At 29.4% G+C, this 21,510-nt stretch overlaps 1 protein-coding gene and 1 long non-coding RNA gene across 3 annotated transcripts in view; one reads left to right on the top strand and one right to left on the bottom strand.

Moving 5' to 3' along the window:
* The window catches only part of LOC127283298 (SUN domain-containing ossification factor), a 172,688-nt gene that overhangs the window by 121,762 nt on the left and 29,416 nt on the right, over nucleotides 1–21,510 (top strand). Inside the window, exon 10 of one of the 2 annotated variants that reach the window (XR_007843332.1) lies at nucleotides 1,403–1,706. The exons of the other annotated variant lie outside the window; for it this stretch is intronic. The gene's annotated coding sequence lies outside the window, so the exon portion shown is untranslated. Of the gene's footprint in view, nucleotides 1–1,402; nucleotides 1,707–21,510 lie in introns of those variants that run through there. 2 annotated transcript variants of the gene reach the window in all.
* LOC127283313 (uncharacterized) overlaps nucleotides 1–21,510 on the bottom strand; it is a 66,114-nt gene that overhangs the window by 20,929 nt on the left and 23,675 nt on the right. The window lies entirely within an intron of this gene.

The following is a 21,510-nucleotide window of genomic DNA, read 5'->3' as shown; positions in this document are numbered from 1 at the left end:
TAATTAATTATATATGAATCAAATTTTCGTATAGAGGATATTTGAACAGAAGCTGTGAATTAAGGAAGTTTATTATTATATCAATAATAATGAGAATTTAATAAGAAATTTTGATTTCCGTTCATATATGTAAGAAAATTACAATAAATTCAGAAAGGGACACTTGAAATTGAAATCAATTTACGATTTTGTAATAGAGGAATTATTAGATAAACATCAATTTGGTTCGTTACATATATGAGTTTGCAGTGAATGTACAGAATGCAGGCATTTAAAAAAAGAACGATTTAAAGGGGATTCAGGATGAAGATAATAAAGCCACTGCTTGGCAGATTTTTGGGGATGATTTTGTAAACTCGACCTACCGCGCCAGGTCAGTGGCACCTGTCGTGTGATCCTAACTTGCTCTTTAAACCGAAAAATGTGCCACGACTTGTTTGAAAATATACATTTTGAAAAATGAATTTTGAACCTTCGTCTTTTTGTTTGTTAAGGAATTATTTTCCTATTTTATTATTTATTATATCTTACTTTAATATGTAAGTAATACTATTTTTTCTAAACACATTGAACAAAAAAAATTAATTTTTTGTGAAAAAAGACGTTAAAAAAACCTTAGAAGCTATATAATAAGATTTGGATTACAGGTATTTGTAACCCGTTAGTCTTTAATTACACAATGAGGGGTGACAAATAAAATCGAGAAAGAGAAAAATGAATGAAAAGAGGGTGTAAAAGTAGAAGCAATTTCCGTTCATTGCAGAGTGAATCCTATTATTGGGAGAGTCACATGAATGAAGTCGCAAAATACACTGGGATATCTATGAGATGAATGAAGTCGCGCGAAATTCGAGCTTTAAGCATCAATAACACTACGAGAAATTGAGAAAGATCAGGTTTTAATCCGCAGTCATCTTTGCTTCAGAAAACTAGTTGTAAATCCACACAGTGATAATTGAAGGAAGTTCACAACTTTAAACCTATACATTAACCCTATTTTAATTCTACTTTGACCCTACATTAATGTCAATATTTAATTATTTATTTAACCTGAAATTTGAAACCTACTTTGACCCTACATTAATGGCAATGAATAACTATATTTTTTCAAAAATGCCTACAAAAGTGATTTCTGAAAACTAAATTTTAATTTCGAAATGAAATTAAAGAAAAAGAAATAAATAATAACGAAATAGAGAGGAGTGAATAGATGAAATCGGCGGGTGTCACATAAATATATAATAATCAGTACATCTACACACATATTTTTAACAAGCGCTAGTATAATCGACGCGCTTATACATATATATTAGGGAAATAAAAAACACATGGAAGTGTTTCATCGATATAGAAATGTAATTTGTGTGGTTAGTTGAAAACGTGTTTTTTTGGGCTGTTTAAGGTATAAGGCGGAAGGAGGAGTACAGAATAGTCGTTAACGAAGGAATCCAGAAGACGAGCCATTAACGAATAAGGATCAGCTGTTCTTCATCATTTTCAAAAGAATGTGTGCGGCTGTTGCGCCTAAGGAACCAATATATGTATACACGCACATCTGTAAGATGAGAGTACCTGTTACATCTCGTTAAATCTCCGAGAGAGCAAAATCTGTTACTAAACGATCACAGTGCACGGGAGCGATAAACATGATATAGTTTCAAATCGCGCTAGAAGGTAAAACAGCCACCCGTCGCGATACTAAAAAATTTTTTACTTTTTTTTTTTTTTTTAAATTTTTGTATATTTATTAAACTTGTTATTTTACCTTACCGACTATGGTAGAAAATTTAAAAAATGAAAATATAAAAAATTACCGACACAGAAATCTACCTTACCGACTGATGGTAAAATAGATTTTAAAAAATGAAAATATAAAAAATGACCGACACAGAAATCTACTTTACCGACTGATGGTAAAATAGTTTTTTTTTGAAAAATGGAAATATAAAAATTACTGATATAGAAATCTAATTTACCGACTGATGGTAAAACAGTTTTTAAAAATAAAAATATTAAAAATTACCGATATAGAAATCTACCTTACCGATTAATGGTAAGGTAGATTCCTGTGTCGGTAATTTTTTATATTTTAATTTTTCAAAAAAAACTGTTTTACTATCAGTCGGTAAGATAGATTCCTGTATCGGTAATTTTTCATATTTTCATTTATCAAAAAACTGTTTTACCTTCAGTCGGTAATGTAGATTCCTGTGTCGGTAATTTTTTATATCTTTGTTTTTCAACAAAACTATTTGACCATCAGTCGGTAAGGTAGATTTCTGTGTCGGTATTTTCTTTATACCTTTATTTTTTCAAAAATTTACCATTAATCGGTAAGGTAGATATCTTTGTCGGTATTTTTTATATTTTCCTTTTTCAAAAACTTTTTCTTATTAAATTACAACTCAAAAGCAATAAAATATTGATAATATTAAATAAATTTAAATAAATAAATTATAATTAACAAAAAAAACAGAGTTGTTAAATTTGAATTGAATAAAAATTTGAAAAAAAGGACACTTGTTATATTTATATATGTAGACGGACTTGTATAATAAATTAACGTCTGATTTTCTCTTAGATTAGTCTGTTTTCTTTTGTGAGCGCAAGTGGAGGACACTTTTAGTTTATAGTTGATGTTGATTGCGTCGAATAAAACGCGCCTATCTTCATTAATTATTCAGAAGAAAAAAAGAACCAAGTTGCTTTAGCTTATAATGGATTAAAAGTACGTCAAGCATATCGTTTTTCCTCTACAAACGAATTACTGACGAGCACGACATATACGCTGACGTGCTCGCATTATTGTGACGTATGATGCTAATGCGATTATGCTTGCGACGCTCATTGTCATATATGTGTGTATATATTGTTCAGAGTGGTAGACTTTTTTTTCCCCCTTCCCGCGTATAATAAGGCTCTCTCTCTGTCTTGTCCTTTATCATAGTGTGAATGATCACTCGATCGATTTGACTCTTCAACAACAACACAAAAGACTTAAAAGAATTTTCTAATAATTGAAAATATAGTACATTAATCAAATTAATGTGCAAGGAAAAATATTTTGACAATTTTATTTTTAATGTGAAAAAAAAATTGTAACAAATTATGACATTTAAATTTAATTAAAAATAATTTATAAAGAAATTTTATTTCATAGAAGCCAAAAAAAAGGAGATTTTACTCCCTAGGGATAAAAAATATTTTATTCTCTAGAGGCACAAAAATTCGATTTACTCCCTAGGGTTAAAAAAGAAAGTCGTTTTACCCTCGAGGTGTTGTAAAAAAAATGCCATAAAAAGCCAAAATTTATTCAAAAATATTTAAAAATTCGAAACAGGTATAAAAAATTTTTTCTTAGAACAATAATTGATGGTATTAAATTGAATATTAAAAATTTGTAAATTGAAAATTTTTCACAAAAATTAATGGATAATTTGCGTGTTTGAGTGTTGTTATAAAAAAAATCGTGGTGTGATGTGCGCGCGAAAAAAAGGGAGCTTATATATCTCGAATAATAAGAGCATAGTGAGTAAATTTTAAGAGTATATATATATATATATATATATACATATGTAGAAGTTTTATACGAGAAAATTATAAGGGAATCCTAATAAATGGAAATTTGTAAAAAGAAATTCTTATGAAGGGCTCCCTCAAAAAAAAGGGAGCTGTAAGAGAGCGTCTGTTTTCGGGGGAGGGGGGTTTAAGGACTTCCATATATACCAAAAGTGAATAGGAAGGGTAAAGTGGGCCCAGGAAGCCAGTAATTGAATGGCAAAGCGTATTATTTCGCCGATTTATCCCGAGGCCATATGATATAGGAGAAGAGTATATATATATATAAAAAAGAAGTGGGGAAAGAGCGCGCAAGTTAATTTAAACTAAAGGCCGGTGGTATAAACGCTATATAGTCTTCGCGCGCTGATAAGCTTCTCGATTTAAACGCTCTCACTCTTCACTATATACAATATATTAAGCACGAAGGGCCTATATTTTGATGTCGTTAAGACCATCAGCTTTTTTGATAATTAAATTCCCCAAGCACTCATCATAATTTCGCGACCTGTTCACACGCGGATTTTTTTCTCACTTGTCTGATCCTCAACGATGAAAAATGGACAAGATGTTTAAAACCCTACTTTATCCCCCTACTTTATTAGGAAGTAAAACATTCTTTTTTTTTATTTGAAAATTATTCAAATTAATTATGAGCGAATTATAATTACAAATTAATTGATTAAAATGTTAAATTGATAATAATTTTTTAAAAATATTTTATATATATAATTTGCTTTCTAATTGTCAAGTGAACTAATTTTTATTTGGCCTAATATTTACTAAACCTAATTCTCATTTGGCCTGAATATTAAACAAAATAAAAATTGTAGGCCAAATGAAGAATAGACCAAATAAGAATTAAGTCAATTAAGATTAGGCTAAACTAACTATTTAGCCAAATAAAAATTATGTTAGATAAATTTTAGGTTAAATATAAATTGAAGTAGTTAAGATTAGGCCAAATAAGAATTGGAGCAATTATGATTCTGCTAAGTACAAATTAGAGCAGTTTGATTAAGCTAAACATGAATTAGAGCAATTACGATTTGGCTAAACAAGAATAAGAATAGTCAAGATTTTGCCAAATAAGAATCAGAACTGTTAAAATTTGTCCAAATAAGAATTAGAACAGTTAAAAATAGGCAAAATTCAAATTAGGCCAAATTAGAATTAGAGCAGTTGAGATTAGGCCAAATAAGAATTAGATCAAATTAATTTTTATTCAATTAAGAATTAAATACATTTTTAAAAAATGTTTTCATCAAAATACAAATTTTTAATTCAAGAACTATTTTCAAAAAAAAAATTAAAATACATATTTTTAAAGTGTGACAATTATAACTGTAAAAATATTTTTTTTTTAACGAGAATGATATTAGTGTCCTTATATTGCTTTATATATATATATATATATAGTGTTACTGTATAAGGTTGAATTACAGAGGTAACAAGGGAGTAGGGGGCATCTGTACGGCAGGTGATCACCACCCCTTCGCGTCTTAAAAATATGCGTGTCCGCCCAACGCTATTTACATTACCATTTTGCTCACTATACGAAAGGATTCAAAGAAATTCTACAATTTCAAAAAGGAATGCAGCTTTTGTTCCCATGTTAATTTTTTGTTTTTATAATATTCATTTCTTTTTGTTTTTTGCGATAAAAATTGCCGCCGCGTTCATACAAACAATAATTATGCAAAACCAAAAAAATTATCACTGTGTGACATCTGTCCAAAAAACAGATTTTTGAAAGTCAAATTTTTTAAATTACGCAAATTTACAAAAAAAAAATGGTGCAGGAAAATTTTTTTTCCAACATAAGTTTCATTTTTTTTTTTAAATTCAAAATTATTTTGGTTTCGAAGACTAATTTTTTTGGTAAAGAAAAAATAATACAAAAACTAAATGTAAATTTAATATTTTAAAGAAGAAATTGATTAATTAATATTAAATTGACATTTTTAAATAGCGTAAGCGGGGGAAAAAAAGAAAACATTATTTTCATCAATTCATCAAACACACAGTTCACTAACCGTAAACATAAACCACTGAGTAGTGAAAAAAAAGAGAAGAGAATAAAATTCAAAAGGGGTTCATCCTCGTTCGTTAGCGCGTTTAAAAGTGAGACAGTAACAGAGACAGGTGCATGGTCCTGAAAGTGTAAACGGGTCTTACAGACGTGTTTCTTTTAACGAGTTTAGCCACAAGGCTCACCTCTCTTATTCTCTCTCTCTCTCTCAAAAAAATGTCGAGATTTACTTCTTTCGTTTAGTGTTTTAGATATGTGCCGATAGTTCTGTCAAAAAGAAAGATAAAACGATCCAAATTAATGAATATCCGTTTTTTCTCCTTCCTTTTACCCTCTCGTATATAGGATTGAATATTTTAACTAAGAGTAACAATTTTTGTGCCTAATTCGTATTTAGCCTAATATTTACTAAAACTAATTCGTATTTGACCTAAACTTTACTTAACCTAATTCGTATTTAGCTTAATATTTACTAACCCTACTTAAACTAATTCGTGATTGGCCTAATATTTACTAAACCTAATTCGTATTTGACCCAAACTTTAATTAACCTAATTCGTCATTGGCCTAATATTTACTAAGCCTAATTCGTAATTGGCCTAATAATTTTCAACATAATTTTTATTTAGTATAAACATTGTCTGATTAAATTCTTTTTTGGCTTAAATTTTATTTTACTTAATAATTATTTTGCTTTCTAAAACAAACTTAATGATTTTAAGAATTTTGCTAATACAATAATAGAAGCAAATGATTGTCTTTAAAGGTCCGACGATAATTTTCTGTAAACGAAACTGAACACTTTGTTTTTTTTGTTTTTTTTTTGGCAAAACTTTTAATGAAAACTAAGCCTTTTGGCAGATGATACAGCAAATTTTTTTTTTGCGGGCAAAATTGCCGATGCGAATCAGAGAGGTAACGAAGTGGTAAATTAGGAATTGGCAAGACGAAGGATATAGTGAGACGACCCTTTTTGGCGCGTGCCTGCTATGTTCTCGTGTATGGTGTTTCGTTCCATGGGCAGCCATAGGAAGCCCATGCACTAAGCTGATGCTTGCTGTCGATTGAGTTACAAGCACACACTTGTATATTAATTACAAACTCGGTCCATGGCGTCAGGTTGGTAATGACGTTATTGAGATCGTTTTTGACCCTTTATTCCCTACCTCTACTCTTTCTCTATCTCTCTTTTTCTCTATCCACCTTAAAATTTACAACCTTCTTTTGAACCTTAAAAAAATCTCAAAGTAAAAATTAAAAAGAATTTTTTAGTAAAAATAGGAATTGGATTTCATAAATATTAGGCCAAATAGGAATTAGATATCACAAATATTACGCCAAATAAGAATTAGGTTAAATAAAGATTAGAACACTTGCGAATTAGACCAGATAAAATTTAGTCAAACTAAGAATTAGGCTACAGAAAGATATTGTCAAATAAAAATTAGGCCATTTGACAAAATTGTAACATTCGAATTTTATGCCAATTAAATATTAGGCCACTTGAAAATTTTTCAATTCGTTTATAAATATTGACTTTGATTTAGTGAAGAAGACGACAAAAATTAAACTATATAAAAATTTTATCTGTCACTTTGTGTCATGTCTTTTTTATTTGCAGGGACTTCATTAGGTGAATTTTCGGGTTTTGTCGCCTCAAGACAGGGGACAAACTTTCGATTTAAGAGATATAATAAGATATGAATCTGAAATTGGAAGGGATTGAAAAGTTACGAGTTTAAATATATATGCAATTGCCGCGTGAATCTTTCTCACCACTAAATAAGTCTTTCTCTCTCTCTCTCTCTCCCTCTCTTTGAAAAGACCGTTATGTACGTATATATATAGCAATTAAATTGCAACGGCACCGAAATACGTGGCGCGCGACATTTATAAATCATTTCCTTGAAAATTAACAGACTATGCCTTGCAATTATCGATTGATCTTTATACATTTCCGGCATGATTTAAGAAGCCTCTTAAGGACATATGATCATTCATTATTTCGACCTATCTACTGCGGGAATTTATTTAAATATACATATATAAATTTTATATAGTATCAAAATCACTTGGCATTCAAAAAAAAAATAGAAAATTATTTTTTTTATTTAAATACAATATTGTTAATTAATATTTAAAGTGAACCAAGTCAAGGATCACAACTGAAATTGGATCATTATACAAACAACTTATTATAGTTGATAATCACACATTTTATATATAAATACAAAGAGTTGGATATTAATTTTTTTTTTCAACATACTAAGTGTAAAACTGCGAGTTTAGCACTGCTACGATGTGGATAATGACTCCACTATATTGTGTATCGCATTTAGATTTCTTCATTTGATTTTCACCGCAAGAAACAGACGTAAAATTTTTAAATAATGTGTAATAACATCTTCCAAATGTGTTTCAGGCATTAAAAAAAAGAAACTTAAAAAATAAAAGAATCAGTTTTGTCTGATAAAATCAATTTACTTTATATTATAAATTGTTAATTTTATAATTAAAAAAAATTAAAAGAGAAACCGTTCTCAAAGTGAAAAAAAATCATAAAAATTTACAAAAATACTAAATAATTTTTAAATTATTAATTTATTAATATAATAATATATTCTTTTCTTTAAAAAGCAATCTAAAGTAAATCCTGATCGCATAGAAGGCTATAAAAATCAGACGAAATAACGATGAAAGAAACATTTTAATAACTCGATACGAAACAGAGAGAATATAATTTAATTACGAGAAGTTAATAAATATTGTTGCAGATGATCGAAACAAACTTATATTCATAGCAATTAAAAGTATTTTAACAAATATGGGTTTATTAAGTCAAAAATGATAACGAGAAATAATGTTTTTAAACGCGTGTGACTTTGGTGGTCTTAAAAAAAAAAATTCTGCAATATAATAAATATAAAATTCTGACAATTCACTTTTTAAAAAATTTTAATTTTTTTTTAACTTGAACCATATTTTTTTAAACAATGACATTTATTAACCTAAATATATTATGCTTGTATGTGGTTTTTTGGCCTTATTAAGAAACAAATCGACATTAATTCAACGATATTCGCCACGGTAATAATATAACCGGTCCGTTATATTCTATGGAAGCGCGCGCGTGGTTTCTGATGGAGTCGATATATCGCTCCGATAAATCGCGTTCAATTAATTAACGCTCGTGAATATTGCATGACGTTTCGGGGGCTTTCTAATGTTTTTGCCATCTCGATTGTCTCTCGCACAAAGTATATTGAGTGAACGAAAAGTCGAGCACGACCATCAAAATATTTCTGTACTCTATATATATATATGTGCGCAACTTTATGATTTTACGACTTATTCATAATTGTACAAAAAAAATAACAATATATACGCTCTATTAATTTTTAGTGTCGTATTCAGAAAACCTTAACGAAATTAAAAAGAAATTATAACAATACTGATTATTATTATTATTTTTATCATTGTTTTGTCTATTTTTCGAAATTGAAGAAAAAACTGTTTTCAATGAAATTTTTTAAGCATTTTATTCTATAAAGTTTATACGTTATAAGTTATTTTTCTCTTTCCTTGTAAATAACTATTATGCAGTATATGAAAAATAAAATCCCTATACATGCACTTTCAACAATAATAAATTAATATTCTTATCTATTCAAGTCAAATTATTATCAATTTTATTATTATTATATATAATAAAGTAAGATTGTATCTGATAAAATTTTTGTTATTTGTATAAATTCAATATTATCGTTACACCTGTCCAATTTTAATATGGAATAAATAAAAAAGAACATTCCGATTGTAAAATTTATTATATCGAATTAAGAATACGCGTGCCAAAAAAAGTATTCGTTGCAAAATAATTTCTTTACATTCTTTCTTATATATACAATGCATTAATTAAACAATTTCTATCTGGCGCTAATATTAAAATGTCAACAAACTTAAATTCTTACTCAAAAAAAATATTATTGTTCATTATTGTTTGTAAAAAAAACAAAGTAATTTTCAATTTAATTTTCAAAAATTAAACAAACACTAAAACACAGATAAATTTTAAAATATATCCAACAATGGAAAAAATTAATAACAATAAAGTACAAAGCAAAATTGAATTTTTTGGGAATTTTGGGGTTGATATAAGGGTGGTAATAGGCGTCTTACTCTACTCGGATCGGGCTGTCAATTTTTTTCTACACTTTTAGGTGTATTTTGTGCAAGAAATTGCAATAAAAGAGTGTGCCTAAGAAAAATTGAATTTTTTTGAAAATTTTTTTTTTACGAAAATCGCTATAATGGTCATAAAAATGGTGTTCCTCTACTCGGATCGGGCTGTCAATTTTTTTCTACACTTTTAGGTGTATTTTGTGCAAGAAATTGCAATAAAAGAGTGTGCCTAAGAAAAATTGAATTTTTTTGAGAATTTTTTTTTTACGAAAAACGCTTAAAAGGTCATAAAAATGGTGTTCCTCTACTCGGATCGGGCTGTCAATTTTTTTCTACACTTTTAGGAGTATTTTGTGCAAGAAATTGCAATAAAAGAGTGTGCCTAAGAAAAATTGAATTTTTTTGAGAATTTTTTTTTTACGAAAAACGCTTAAAAGGTCATAAAAATGGTGTTCCTCTACTCGGATCGGGCTGTCAATTTTTTTCTACACTTTTAGGTGTATTTTGTGCGAGAAATTGCAATAAAATAGTGTGCCTAAGAAAAATTGAATTTTTTTGCAAATTTTTTTTTTACGAAAATTGCTTAAAAGGTCATAAAAATGGTGTTCCTCTACTCGGATCGGGCTGTCAATTTTTTTCTACACTTTTAGGTGTATTTTGTGCAAGAAATTGCAATAAAAGAGTGTGCCTAAGAAAAATTGAATTTTTTTGCAAATTTTTTTTTTACGAAAATACCTTAAAAGGTCATAAAAATGGTGTTCCTCTACTCGGATCGGGCTGTCAATTTTTTTCTACACTTTTAGGTGTATTTTGTGCAAGAAATTGCAATAAAAGAGTGTGCCTAAGAAAAATTGAATTTTTTTGAGAATTTTTTTTTTACGAAAAACGCTTAAAAGGTCATAAAAATGGTGTTCCTCTACTCGGATCGGGCTGTCAATTTTTTTCTACACTTTTAGGTGTATTTTGTGCAAGAAATTGCAATAAAAGAGTGTGCCTAAGAAAAATTGAATTTTTTTGAAAATTTTTTTTTTACGAAAATCGCTATAATGGTCATAAAAATGGTGTTCCTCTACTCGGATCGGGCTGTCAATTTTTTTCTACACTTTTAGGTGTATTTTGTGCAAGAAATTGCAATAAAAGAGTGTGCCTAAGAAAAATTGAATTTTTTTGAGAATTTTTTTTTTACGAAAAACGCTTAAAAGGTCATAAAAATGGTGTTCCTCTACTCGGATCGGGCTGTCAATTTTTTTCTACACTTTTAGGAGTATTTTGTGCAAGAAATTGCAATAAAAGAGTGTGCCTAAGAAAAATTGAATTTTTTTGAGAATTTTTTTTTTACGAAAAACGCTTAAAAGGTCATAAAAATGGTGTTCCTCTACTCGGATCGGGCTGTCAATTTTTTTCTACACTTTTAGGTGTATTTTGTGCAAGAAATTGCAATAAAAGAGTGTGCCTAAGAAAAATTGAATTTTTTTGCAAATTTTTTTTTTACGAAAATCGCTTAAAAGGTCATAAAAATGGTGTTCCTCTACTCGGATCAGGCTGTCAATTTTTTTCTACACTTTTAGGTGTATTTTGTGCAAGAAATTGCAATAAAAGAGTGTGCCTAAGAAAAATTGAATTATTTTGAAAATTTTTTTTTTACGAAAATCGCTTTAATGGTCATAAAAATGGTGTTCCTCTACTTGGATCGGGCTGTCAATTTTTTTCTACACTTTTAGGTGTATTTTGTGCAAGAAATTGCAATAAAAGAGTGTGCCTAAGAAAAATTGAATTTTTTTGAAAATTTTATTTTAACGAAAAACGCTTAAAAGGTCATAAAAATGGTGTTCCTCTACTCGGATCGGGCTGTCAATTTTTTTCTACACTTTTAGGTGTATTTTGTGCAAGAAATTGCAATAAAAGAGTGTGCCTAAGAAAAATTGAATTTTTTTGCAAATTTTTTTTTTACGAAAATCGCTTAAAAGGTCATAAAAATGGTGTTCCTCTACTCGGATCGGGCTGTCAATTTTTTTCTACACTTTTAGGTGTATTTTGTGCAAGAAATTGCAATAAAAGAGTGTGCCTAAGAAAAATTGAATTTTTTTGAAAATTTTTTTTTTACGAAAATCGCTATAATGGTCATAAAAATGGTGTTCCTCTACTCGGATCGGGCTGTCAATTTTTTTCTACACTTTTAGGTGTATTTTGTGCAAGAAATTGCAATAAAAGAGTGTGCCTAAGAAAAATTGAATTTTTTTGAGAATTTTTTTTTTACGAAAAACGCTTAAAAGGTCATAAAAATGGTGTTCCTCTACTCGGATCGGGCTGTCAATTTTTTTCTACACTTTTAGGAGTATTTTGTGCAAGAAATTGCAATAAAAGAGTGTGCCTAAGAAAAATTGAATTTTTTTGAGAATTTTTTTTTTACGAAAAACGCTTAAAAGGTCATAAAAATGGTGTTCCTCTACTCGGATCGGGCTGTCAATTTTTTTCTACACTTTTAGGTGTATTTTGTGCAAGAAATTGCAATAAAATAGTGTGCCTAAGAAAAATTGAATTTTTTTGCAAATTTTTTTTTTACGAAAATCGCTTAAAAGGTCATAAAAATGGTGTTCCTCTACTCGGATCGGGCTGTCAATTTTTTTCTACACTTTTAGGTGTATTTTGTGCAAGAAATTGCAATAAAAGAGTGTGCCTAAGAAAAATTGAATTTTTTTGCAAATTTTTTTTTTACGAAAATACCTTAAAAGGTCATAAAAATGGTGTTCCTCTACTCGGATCGGGCTGTCAATTTTTTTCTACACTTTTAGGTGTATTTTGTGCAAGAAATTGCAATAAAAGAGTGTGCCTAAGAAAAATTGAATTTTTTTGCAAATTTTTTTTTTACGAAAATCGCTTAAAAGGTCATAAAAATGGTGTTCCTCTACTCGGATCGGGCTGTCAATTTTTTTCTACACTTTTAGGTGTATTTTGTGCAAGAAATTGCAATAAAAGAGTGTGCCTAAGAAAAATTGAATTATTTTGAAAATTTTTTTTTTACGAAAATCGCTTTAATGGTCATAAAAATGGTGTTCCTCTACTTGGATCGGGCTGTCAATTTTTTTCTACACTTTTAGGTGTATTTTGTGCAAGAAATTGCAATAAAAGAGTGTGCCTAAGAAAAATTGAATTTTTTTGAAAATTTTATTTTAACGAAAAACGCTTAAAAGGTCATAAAAATGGTGTTCCTCTACTCGGATCGGGCTGTCAATTTTTTTCTACACTTTTAGGTGTATTTTGTGCAAGAAATTGCAATAAAAGAGTGTGCCTAAGAAAAATTGAATTTTTTTGAAAATTTTTTTTTACGAAAATCGCTTTAATGGTCATAAAAATGGTGTTCCTCTACTCGGATCGGGCTGTCAATTTTTTTCTACACTTTTAGGTGTATTTTGTGCAAGAAATTGCAATAAAAGAGTGTGCCTAAGAAAAATTGAATTTTTTTGCAAATTTTTTTTTTACGAAAATCGCTTAAAAGGTCATAAAAATGGTGTTCCTCTACTCGGATCGGGCTGTCAATTTTTTTCTACACTTTTAGGTGTATTTTGTGCAAGAAATTGCAATAAAAGAGTGTGCCTAAGAAAAATTGAATTATTTTGAAAATTTTTTTTTTACGAAAATCGCTTTAATGGTCATAAAAATGGTGTTCCTCTACTTGGATCGGGCTGTCAATTTTTTTCTACACTTTTAGGTGTATTTTGTGCAAGAAATTGCAATAAAAGAGTGTGCCTAAGAAAAATTGAATTTTTTTGAAAATTTTATTTTAACGAAAAACGCTTAAAAGGTCATAAAAATGGTGTTCCTCTACTCGGATCGGGCTGTCAATTTTTTTCTACACTTTTAGGTGTATTTTGTGCAAGAAATTGCAATAAAAGAGTGTGCCTAAGAAAAATTGAATTTTTTTGCAAATTTTTTTTTTACGAAAATACCTTAAAAGGTCATAAAAATGGTGTTCCTCTACTCGGATCGGGCTGTCAATTTTTTTCTACACTTTTAGGTGTATTTTGTGCAAGAAATTGCAATAAAAGAGTGTGCCTAAGAAAAATTGAATTTTTTTGAAAATTTTTTTTTTACGAAAATCGCTATAATGGTCATAAAAATGGTGTTCCTCTACTCGGATCGGGCTGTCAATTTTTTTCTACACTTTTAGGTGTATTTTGTGCAAGAAATTGCAATAAAAGAGTGTGCCTAAGAAAAATTGAATTTTTTTGAGAATTTTTTTTTTTACGAAAAACGCTTAAAAGGTCATAAAAATGGTGTTCCTCTACTCGGATCGGGCTGTCAATTTTTTTCTACACTTTTAGGTGTATTTTGTGCAAGAAATTGCAATAAAAGAGTGTGCCTAAGAAAAATTGAATTTTTTTGCAAATTTTTTTTTTACGAAAATACCTTAAAAGGTCATAAAAATGGTGTTCCTCTACTCGGATCGGGCTGTCAATTTTTTTCTACACTTTTAGGTGTATTTTGTGCAAGAAATTGCAATAAAAGAGTGTGCCTAAGAAAAATTGAATTTTTTTGAAAATTTTTTTTTTACGAAAATCGCTATAATGGTCATAAAAATGGTGTTCCTCTACTCGGATCGGGCTGTCAATTTTTTTCTACACTTTTAGGTGTATTTTGTGCAAGAAATTGCAATAAAAGAGTGTGCCTAAGAAAAATTGAATTTTTTTGAGAATTTTTTTTTTACGAAAAACGCTTAAAAGGTCATAAAAATGGTGTTCCTCTACTCGGATCGGGCTGTCAATTTTTTTCTACACTTTTAGGAGTATTTTGTGCAAGAAATTGCAATAAAAGAGTGTGCCTAAGAAAAATTGAATTTTTTTGAGAATTTTTTTTTTACGAAAAACGCTTAAAAGGTCATAAAAATGGTGTTCCTCTACTCGGATCGGGCTGTCAATTTTTTTCTACACTTTTAGGTGTATTTTGTGCAAGAAATTGCAATAAAAGAGTGTGCCTAAGAAAAATTGAATTTTTTTGAAAATTTTTTTTTTACGAAAATCGCTATAATGGTCATAAAAATGGTGTTCCTCTACTCGGATCGGGCTGTCAATTTTTTTCTACACTTTTAGGTGTATTTTGTGCAAGAAATTGCAATAAAAGAGTGTGCCTAAGAAAAATTGAATTTTTTTGAGAATTTTTTTTTTACGAAAAACGCTTAAAAGGTCATAAAAATGGTGTTCCTCTACTCGGATCGGGCTGTCAATTTTTTTCTACACTTTTAGGAGTATTTTGTGCAAGAAATTGCAATAAAAGAGTGTGCCTAAGAAAAATTGAATTTTTTTGAGAATTTTTTTTTTACGAAAAACGCTTAAAAGGTCATAAAAATGGTGTTCCTCTACTCGGATCGGGCTGTCAATTTTTTTCTACACTTTTAGGTGTATTTTGTGCAAGAAATTGCAATAAAAGAGTGTGCCTAAGAAAAATTGAATTTTTTTGCAAATTTTTTTTTACGAAAATCGCTTAAAAGGTCATAAAAATGGTGTTCCTCTACTCGGATCGGGCTGTCAATTTTTTTCTACACTTTTAGGTGTATTTTGTGCAAGAAATTGCAATAAAAGAGTGTGCCTAAGAAAAATTGAATTATTTTGAAAATTTTTTTTTTACGAAAATCGCTTTAATGGTCATAAAAATGGTGTTCCTCTACTTGGATCGGGCTGTCAATTTTTTTCTACACTTTTAGGTGTATTTTGTGCAAGAAATTGCAATAAAAGAGTGTGCCTAAGAAAAATTGAATTTTTTTGAAAATTTTATTTTAACGAAAAACGCTTAAAAGGTCATAAAAATGGTGTTCCTCTACTCGGATCGGGCTGTCAATTTTTTTCTACACTTTTAGGTGTATTTTGTGCAAGAAATTGCAATAAAAGAGTGTGCCTAAGAAAAATTGAATTTTTTTGCAAATTTTTTTTTTACGAAAATCGCTTAAAAGGTCATAAAAATGGTGTTCCTCTACTCGGATCGGGCTGTCAATTTTTTTCTACACTTTTAGGTGTATTTTGTGCAAGAAATTGCAATAAAAGAGTGTGCCTAAGAAAAATTGAATTTTTTTGAAAATTTTTTTTTTACGAAAATCGCTATAATGGTCATAAAAATGGTGTTCCTCTACTCGGATCGGGCTGTCAATTTTTTTCTACACTTTTAGGTGTATTTTGTGCAAGAAATTGCAATAAAAGAGTGTGCCTAAGAAAAATTGAATTTTTTTGAAAATTTTTTTTTTACGAAAATCGCTATAATGGTCATAAAAATGGTGTTCCTCTACTCGGATCGGGCTGTCAATTTTTTTCTACACTTTTAGGTGTATTTTGTGCAAGAAATTGCAATAAAAGAGTGTGCCTAAGAAAAATTGAATTTTTTTGAGAATTTTTTTTTTACGAAAAACGCTTAAAAGGTCATAAAAATGGTGTTCCTCTACTCGGATCGGGCTGTCAATTTTTTTCTACACTTTTAGGTGTATTTTGTGCAAGAAATTGCAATAAAATAGTGTGCCTAAGAAAAATTGAATTTTTTTGAAAATTTTTTTTTTACGAAAATCGCTTTAATGGTCATAAAAATGGTGTTCCTCTACTCGGATCGGGCTGTCAATTTTTTTCTACACTTTTAGGTGTATTTTGTGCAAGAAATTGCAATAAAAGAGTGTGCCTAAGAAAAATTGAATTTTTTTGCAAATTTTTTTTTTACGAAAATCGCTTAAAAGGTCATAAAAATGGTGTTCCTCTACTCGGATCGGGCTGTCAATTTTTTTCTACACTTTTAGGTGTATTTTGTGCAAGAAATTGCAATAAAAGAGTGTGCCTAAGAAAAATTGAATTTTTTTGAAAATTTTTTTTTTACGAAAAACGCTTAAAAGGTCATAAAAATGGTGTTCCTCTACTCGGATCGGGCTGTCAATTTTTTTCTACACTTTTAGGTGTATTTTGTGCAAGAAATTGCAATAAAAGAGTGTGCCTAAGAAAAATTGAATTTTTTTGAAAATTTTTTTTTTACGAAAAACGCTTAAAAGGTCATAAAAATGGTGTTCCTCTACTCGGATCGGGCTGTCAATTTTTTTCTACACTTTTAGGTGTATTTTGTGCAAGAAATTGCAATAAAAGAGTGTGCCTAAGAAAAATTGAATTTTTTTGAAAATTTTTTTTTTACGAAAATCGCTTTAATGGTCACAAAAATGGTGTTCCTCTACTCGGATCGGGCTGTCAATTTTTTTCTACACTTTTAGGTGTATTTTGTGCAAGAAATTGCAATAAAAGAGTGTGCCTAAGAAAAATTGAATTTTTTTGAAAATTTTTTTTTTACGAAAATCGCTTTAATGGTCATAAAAATGGTGTTCCTCTACTTGGATCGGGCTGTCAATTTTTTTCTACACTTTTAGGTGTATTTTGTGCAAGAAATTGCAATAAAAGAGTGTGCCTAAGAAAAATTGAATTTTTTTGAAAATTTTATTTTAACGAAAAACGCTTAAAAGGTCATAAAAATGGTGTTCCTCTACTCGGATCGGGCTGTCAATTTTTTTCTACACTTTTAGGTGTATTTTGTGCAAGAAATTGCAATAAAAGAGTGTGCCTAAGAAAAATTGAATTTTTTTGAAAATTTTTTTTTTACGAAAATCGCTTTAATGGTCATAAAAATGGTGTTCCTCTACTCGGATCGGGCTGTCAATTTTTTTCTACACTTTTAGGTGTATTTTGTGCAAGAAATTGCAATAAAAGAGTGTGCCTAAGAAAAATTGAATTTTTTTGAAAATTTTTTTTTTACGAAAATCGCTTTAATGGTCATAAAAATGGTGTTCCTCTACTCGGATCGGGCTGTCAATTTTTTTCTACACTTTTAGGTGTATTTTGTGCAAGAAATTGCAATAAAAGAGTGTGCCTAAGAAAAATTGAATTTTTTTGAGAATTTTTTTTTTACGAAAAACGCTTAAAAGGTCATAAAAATGGTGTTCCTCTACTCGGATCGGGCTGTCAATTTTTTTCTACACTTTTAGGTGTATTTTGTGCAAGAAATTGCAATAAAAGAGTGTGCCTAAGAAAAATTGAATTTTTTTGCAAATTTTTTTTTTACGAAAATCGCTTAAAAGGTCATAAAAATGGTGTTCCTCTACTCGGATCGGGCTGTCAATTTTTTTCTACACTTTTAGGTGTATTTTGTGCAAGAAATTGCAATAAAAGAGTGTGCCTAAGAAAAATTGAATTATTTTGAAAATTTTTTTTTTACGAAAATCGCTTTAATGGTCATAAAAATGGTGTTCCTCTACTTGGATCGGGCTGTCAATTTTTTTCTACACTTTTAGGTGTATTTTGTGCAAGAAATTGCAATAAAAGAGTGTGCCTAAGAAAAATTGAATTTTTTTGAAAATTTTATTTTAACGAAAAACGCTTAAAAGGTCATAAAAATGGTGTTCCTCTACTCGGATCGGGCTGTCAATTTTTTTCTACACTTTTAGGTGTATTTTGTGCAAGAAATTGCAATAAAAGAGTGTGCCTAAGAAAAATTGAATTTTTTTGAAAATTTTTTTTTTACGAAAATCGCTTTAATGGTCATAAAAATGGTGTTCCTCTACTCGGATCGGGCTGTCAATTTTTTTCTACACTTTTAGGTGTATTTTGTGCAAGAAATTGCAATAAAAGAGTGTGCCTAAGAAAAATTGAATTTTTTTGCAAATTTTTTTTTTACGAAAATCGCTTAAAAGGTCATAAAAATGGTGTTCCTCTACTCGGATCGGGCTGTCAATTTTTTTCTACACTTTTAGGTGTATTTTGTGCAAGAAATTGCAATAAAAGAGTGTGCCTAAGAAAAATTGAATTTTTTTGAAAATTTTTTTTTTACGAAAAACGCTTAAAAGGTCATAAAAATGGTGTTCCTCTACTCGGATCGGGCTGTCAATTTTTTTCTACACTTTTAGGTGTATTTTGTGCAAGAAATTGCAATAAAAGAGTGTGCCTAAGAAAAATTGAATTTTTTTGAAAATTTTTTTTTTACGAAAAACGCTTAAAAGGTCATAAAAATGGTGTTCCTCTACTCGGATCGGGCTGTCAATTTTTTTCTACACTTTTAGGTGTATTTTGTGCAAGAAATTGCAATAAAAGAGTGTGCCTAAGAAAAATTGAATTTTTTTGAAAATTTTTTTTTTACGAAAATCGCTTTAATGGTCACAAAAATGGTGTTCCTCTACTCGGATCGGGCTGTCAATTTTTTTCTACACTTTTAGGTGTATTTTGTGCAAGAAATTGCAATAAAAGAGTGTGCCTAAGAAAAATTGAATTTTTTTGAAAATTTTTTTTTTACGAAAATCGCTTTAATGGTCATAAAAATGGTGTTCCTCTACTTGGATCGGGCTGTCAATTTTTTTCTACACTTTTAGGTGTATTTTGTGCAAGAAATTGCAATAAAAGAGTGTGCCTAAGAAAAATTGAATTTTTTTGAAAATTTTATTTTAACGAAAAACGCTTAAAAGGTCATAAAAATGGTGTTCCTCTACTCGGATCGGGCTGTCAATTTTTTTCTACACTTTTAGGTGTATTTTGTGCAAGAAATTGCAATAAAAGAGTGTGCCTAAGAAAAATTGAATTTTTTTGAAAATTTTTTTTTTACGAAAATCGCTTTAATGGTCATAAAAATGGTGTTCCTCTACTCGGATCGGGCTGTCAATTTTTTTCTACACTTTTAGGTGTATTTTGTGCAAGAAATTGCAATAAAAGAGTGTGCCTAAGAAAAATTGAATTTTTTTGAAAATTTTTTTTTTACGAAAATCGCTTTAATGGTCATAAAAATGGTGTTCCTCTACTCGGATCGGGCTGTCAATTTTTTTCTACACTTTTAGGTGTATTTTGTGCAAGAAATTGCAATAAAAGAGTGTGCCTAAGAAAAATTGAATTTTTTTGAGAATTTTTTTTTTACGAAAAACGCTTAAAAGGTCATAAAAATGGTGTTCCTCTACTCGGATCGGGCTGTCAATTTTTTTCTACACTTTTAGGTGTATTTTGTGCAAGAAATTGCAATAAAAGAGTGTGCCTAAGAAAAATTGAATTTTTTTGAAAATTTTTTTTTTACGAAAATCGCTTTAATGGTCACAAAAATGGTGTTCCTCTACTCGGATCGGGCTGTCAATTTTTTTCTACACTTTTAGGTGTATTTTGTGCAAGAAATTGCAATAAAAGAGTGTGCCTAAGAAAAATTGAATTTTTTTGAAAATTTTTTTTTTACGAAAATCGTTTAAAAGGTCATAAAAATGGTGTTCCTCTACTCGGATCGGGCTGTCAATTTTTTTCTACACTTTTAGGTGTATTTTGTGCAAGAAATTGCAATAAAAGAGTGTGCCTAAGAAAAATTGTATTTTTTTGAAAATTTTTTTTTTACGAAAAACGCTTAAAAGGTCATAAAAATGGTGTTCCTCTACTCGGATCGGGCTGTCAATTTTTTTCTACACTTTTAGGTGTATTTTGTGCAAGAAATTGCAATAAAAGAGTGTGCCTAAGAAAAATTGAATTTTTTTGAGAATTTTTTTTTTACGAAAAACGCTTAAAAGGTCATAAAAATGGTGTTCCTCTACTCGGATCGGGCTGTCAATTTTTTTCTACACTTTTAGGAGTATTTTGTGCAAGAAATTGCAATAAAAGAGTGTGCCTAAGAAAAATTGAATTTTTTTGCAAATTTTTTTTTTACGAAAATCGCTTAAAAGGTCATAAAAATGGTGTTCCTCTACTCGGATCGGGCTGTCAATTTTTTTCTACACTTTTAGGTGTATTTTGTGCAAGAAATTGCAATAAAAGAGTGTGCCTAAGAAAAATTGAATTTTTTTGAGAATTTTTTTTTACGAAAAACGCTTAAAAGGTCATAAAAATGGTGTTCCTCTACTCGGATCGGGCTGTCAATTTTTTTCTACACTTTTAGGTGTATTTTGTGCAAGAAATTGCAATAAAAGAGTGTGCCTAAGAAAAATTGAATTTTTTTGCAAATTTTTTTTTTACGAAAATCGCTTAAAAGGTCATAAAAATGGTGTTCCTCTACTCGGATCGGGCTGTCAATTTTTTTCTACACTTTTAGGTGTATTTTGTGCAAGAAATTGCAATAAAAGAGTGTGCCTAAGAAAAATTGAATTTTTTTGAAAATTTTTTTTTTACGAAAATCGCTTTAATGGTCACAAAAATGGTGTTCCTCTACTCGGATCGGGCTGTCAATTTTTTTCTACACTTTTAGGTGTATTTTGTGCAAGAAATTGCAATAAAAGAGTGTGCCTAAGAAAAATTGAATTTTTTTGAAAATTTTTTTTTACGAAAAACGCTTAAAAGGTCATAAAAATGGTGTTCCTCTACTCGGATCGGGCTGTCAATTTTTTTCTACACTTTTAGGTGTATTTTGTGCAAGAAATTGCAATAAAAGAGTGTGCCTAAGAAAAATTGAATTTTTTTGAAAATTTTTTTTTACGAAAATCGCTTTAATGGTCACAAAAATGGTGTTCCTCTACTCGGATCGGGCTGTCAATTTTTTTCTACACTTTTAGGTGTATTTTGTGCAAGAAATTGCAATAAAAGAGTGTGCCTAAGAAAAATTGAATTTTTTTGCAAATTTTTTTTTTACGAAAATACCTTAAAAGGTCATAAAAATGGTGTTCCTCTACTCGGATCGGGCTGTCAATTTTTTTCTACACTTTTAGGTGTATTTTGTGCAAGAAATTGCAATAAAAGAGTGTGCCTAAGAAAAATTGAATTTTTTTGAAAATTTTTTTTTTA

Source organism: Leptopilina boulardi, unplaced genomic scaffold, assembly GCF_019393585.1.
Source record: "Leptopilina boulardi isolate dan_hultmark-lab unplaced genomic scaffold, ZJU_Lbou_2.1 LbouV2_31, whole genome shotgun sequence".
NCBI classification, from domain to species: domain Eukaryota; kingdom Metazoa; phylum Arthropoda; class Insecta; order Hymenoptera; family Figitidae; genus Leptopilina; species Leptopilina boulardi.
This window is presented reverse-complemented; position numbering and strand designations above follow the sequence as displayed.